The sequence below is a fragment of the Dipteris shenzhenensis genome, chromosome 6 (assembly GCF_047967505.1).
Source record: "Dipteris shenzhenensis isolate YYH24624 ecotype China chromosome 6, Dip_SZ_1.0, whole genome shotgun sequence".
Taxonomy (NCBI): Eukaryota; Viridiplantae; Streptophyta; class Polypodiopsida; order Gleicheniales; family Dipteridaceae; genus Dipteris; species Dipteris shenzhenensis.
In genome coordinates this window covers 22,639,693-22,644,154 of record NC_141601.1, presented here as the reverse complement: position 1 = coordinate 22,644,154, position 4,462 = coordinate 22,639,693, and positions in this window count along the sequence as shown.

Below are 4,462 nucleotides of genomic sequence, written 5' to 3'. Positions count from 1 at the left end.
GTTGCAGGGGGGGCCTCTTTAGTTGGAGGGGCCACGGGAGTAGAGAGGAGGGGGGCTCGTGGGCGAGGCTAGGGAAATCTTCGAGGCGGAGGATGAGGATATCCACCTTGTTGAGGGTAAGCATCTAAGGGAGGACCATACATTTGAGGTGGAGGCGGTGGATACATCCCTGATGAGGGGTGGGGGTATGCCCCTGAGTTAGACCCCCCAGGTTGTTGCAGGAATTGAGGGGGATGCGGAGGGACAATCGTCTTCTTTGAAGCGGGGTCAGACTGAACTTTATCAAACTTTTGAGCAATCTCATGTGCTAGCACCATAGTTTCTGGATTCTCCCATTTAAGCTTGAGGCGGAATTCATCACTCGCTCCTGCTACAAGGTAGCCCAGCACATGCTGAGTCATTCCAGCTCAAAACCCGGCATTGTCCTCCTGTGTGGCAATCAAACGGTCCAAGAGCACGGCCGCTCGATCCACATATCGACGCGCCATCTCACCTTCTGACTGCTTCAAGTTTGCCACCTGCAGGTACACATTCTCCGGCTCCTCTTCTTTGCCGAAATACTCAATCATTGCTGCTGTCAACCTTGGCCAGCTTTGGCGAACGTCTTCGGTTTGCTTCTCATACCACACTTGAGCCAAACCCTCTAGAAATGTGGGAAGAACCAATAGCCATCTGTCTTCAGTAAGAAAGTTGAGAGAAACACAACGGCGCTTGAAGGCCACAAGATACTCATTTGGATTTTCTTCTACCCATCCACAAAACACGGGAATGTCAGCCATGCTTGGAAGATGGAAAAGAGGGGCTTATCTATGGACAAACAATAGTAAGAGGAAGCTTGAATTGAAAATCGGGTGAAGATACATCCAAAAAGCACACATAGGCAGGGTAGGGTGTGACTGGTGTAGTGTGAAATATTACACGAGAAGAATCTTTAGCATAGAATAGCACATAGACAATCTTAAAAGGACCAACCCTCATGATATCACATCGATCATTACAAGCGAGGGTTAGAGGCGCGGCGTTGCATGAGGTTGTTCATCAAGGCAAACAAGAATGCCATGACAAATGTCAACAATTGGAGAGCTTGCACATCACCTTCAGCTTCTTCCAGTTCTTGTAGTCACCATGCTATTTCTTCAAGGGGTGTGCGGTCTAGCATCCTTCTTTTGAGCAATGTCCTTGACAACCCTCCTGATGATCTTCCGAAGTCGGTGAACTCGTATCAAGTATGCCCAGCACTTAGTTTTATGATGACCACAATCTTTGCATTCCTTACAAATGATCACCCTCCTTCATGGCTTGCGGTTTTGTTGGGGTGGTGCTTCCACTCGCGTCATGCGTGATTGAAGTACAAGCTTCACGTGCCAAGAAATCGGCAACAAGATTTCGAGCTCGAGGGATATGCTAAATTTTTACCTCTTCAAATTGGTTGCAAAGTTCCAAGGCTTGTTGATGTCGTGGAACCAAGCCTTTGCTCCGCACCTTCCACCTTCCACTAACTTGTTCACACACTAGTTGAGAATCTCCTTGCACCTCCAATTGCTTGGCATGATGTTCTTGTGCCTTTTGTAGCCCAAAAATGAGCGCCGAGTACTCAGCTTGATTGCAAGTACTTGCAGGTGAAGACTTGTTGTAACAATACTCCTCACCACCCGGTGAAGTGAGCTTCACACCCACGCCAGCCGCCTTGGTCGAAGGTTTGTAAGCTCCATCAAATTGAAGAATCCAAGATGTCATCACACCAAGACTAAAATTCGGACATCCCAAGTTTCTCGGTAGTCCAAGATAGGTAGGAGGAGAGGGTGGGGAGAATTCAACACTTGAGCCAAACGTTCAGCACCAAATAAACTTGCAATCCTTTGTTGATAGTTTATCTTAAGCCCAAAAAGAATTACAATTTGAAGCTCAAAATGAGGCACAAAAGGTTGATTAGGTACAAATGGATTCCTTGGTCGAAACATTACCAACCATAGCCGAGGCCTAGAAACCTTTGTAATGAGATTGTGAATAAACCATTCAGGACGAGTTTTTCCACAGGAATCAACAGGCAGATGCGCCAAATCTCCCCCCAAGCTTAGGGAGCATCCCACCCTTCGATGAAGGACACCGTTTTAATTACCTCTGAAGTAGAAAGTAGTTCGATCACCGCACAATGAGTAGAAGTAAAGTCAAAATCCTCCCAGAGTATCAGTAGTTCGTCACCATGAATCATCCACGGTGTATCATTCTACCCGTCATCTCCTTCAATAATGCACTGGACAATCCGCCGTTGAAGGTCGACATGAAGATCAAGGAAGACATCTCGTGCATTGGTAGCCGTAAGGTGCAGAGGAACAGGCACCAATTCCTTAAACGCGTCGAGAAGTGACATAAATGTCCACCCTTCTCGTGTGGCGTGCGTCCGTGAAGTGAGCTTGGAGAAGTTCTGAATCGGCGATCTAGCAAGAGATGTGGATAGAGCACATAAAATGAAGTACTTTTGCTTTTTACAGCAAGAGCAAACTCCCTACGGTTAGAGAGTTACAGTTCCCGCGATTTCAATATATGAACAAAAATCATTACATTTTTACCACTTCCAACTTGTTGGCCCAATGATAAGACTTTCTTTTGTGAAGGGGGAGGCCTTGGGTTCCAATCCTACTCTTTAATAAAAAGAGAGGAGAGGAGAGGAGAAGGAGAAGAAAAAGAGAAAGAGAAGGAGGAGAAGAAGAAGAGAAGAGAGAGGGGGGCGCGGGATCTACTGTTACTCTTTTGCAGGGGCTCAGAAAACAGTCCGCGACCAGAAGTCGCAGCAGTCCAGAGAACTGTCGCGCAGGTGGGCGCAGAAAATTGTCCGCAACCAGAAGTTGCAGCATTCCAGAGAACTGTCGCACAGAAAACTGTCCACAACTAGAAATCGCAGCAGTCCAGAGAACTGTCGCGCGGGTGAACGCATAAAACTGTCCGCAACCAGAAATCGCAGCAGTCCAGAGAACTGTCGCACAGGAGATGCACGAATCGAATGCACACGCAGTAGCTTAGAAAGAGCATAGATGGTATAGTTTTGTAGATGTATCGCGTACGAGTAGAAGCTTCGCCACTAGCCGTGGAGATTCGTATCCCAGCAGCCACACCAAAACTTTTAGCCGGAAAAGCGATCGAGACCAAAGGCTAGAGGCTAAGTATGGCGACGCTCAAAGGCCATAGAGAAAAGGAGATCATGAGGGCGAGGGGATGTCATAGGGGTGAAAAAGGAATTAGAAGTGGAGGGAAGGAAAGGGAGACTATGACACAAGGGGAAAGGGAGAGGGGGAAGAGAAGCATGTACATGATAGGAGGAGGAATGTTGAGATGTAGACATCAAGGGAAGAGAACCATACTTTATTTGAAAGAAGGGATGAGAGGGAAATATCAAAATACTAGCTAGGTGTCTTTATAAGAATGAGCGTGTCTCATCAAGGAATAGCCTCTTCCTTTTATAGCCAAAAGAGGGGGTCTCTCCACATTAATGTATCCTCCCACATGCATGGTGTGTGTGGAAAAGTCTCCCATGTGGGCTAGGTGGTTACACACTCTCAATTGTGTGCGACAACACTTTGCCTCAATTTTCCACATAAATCAAGCCCCATATCTCAAGTCTATGATACTCCCTTGGTCTCTTTCCAATTTTATAATATGTTCAAACCTCTAGGAGGACAAGTGGAGGGTTGGCACAAGGAATCTTGCCACCTCATCCTACTTTCTCCATTATTTAACTTGCTCTCTTAGACCTTCTATACCTCCCCCACATGGGCCTATCCCATATGGAGGGAATAACTCAATATAATAGCCATCTCCACCTATTTTATATTGCTTCTCCCATGGACTTTGAGCCATATCTCACTAAATGCAGCCTAGGTGGAGGGGTGGCACATGGAGGAGCCATGCCACCTTGCATTTTATAATATTACTATCATGGATTATGTACAACACACCTTATGGGTCCTCTTACATGGAAGGGTGGCACATGGTCATGCCTTGCCACCTCAACCTTGGGCCCTATGCACACCATATTTTATTATACTATTGCCACATATACAAACACACATACATATTAATGCCTTTTTCCTTAGACAATTTTATCCATAACACTACCCGATGGTGGTGGCTATCATCAACCATGTCTAACGTGTCTACGATTCCACTGTGCCACCGCTCACCCACCACCGTGCTTTAGTAGGCATGATCACTATGAGTGCAATAAAAATTACTAGTCACTGGGCTCGCATGCTCAGTAGAGAACTAGAGTGCATGGTAATGAGTGATTAGAGCTTCATGATTTATGCTTGTGCTCGGTGGTGGTGGCTCTCATTAGCCATGTCTGTCGTGGCTAAGATTCCACGGGGCTAGTAGTTAATTACAAGCCATCGGAGTGGCATCACATGGTGTCTTCTTCATGATTACTAGCTCGTTTGGGGGATTCCACTATGGTGGCTTGTATAAT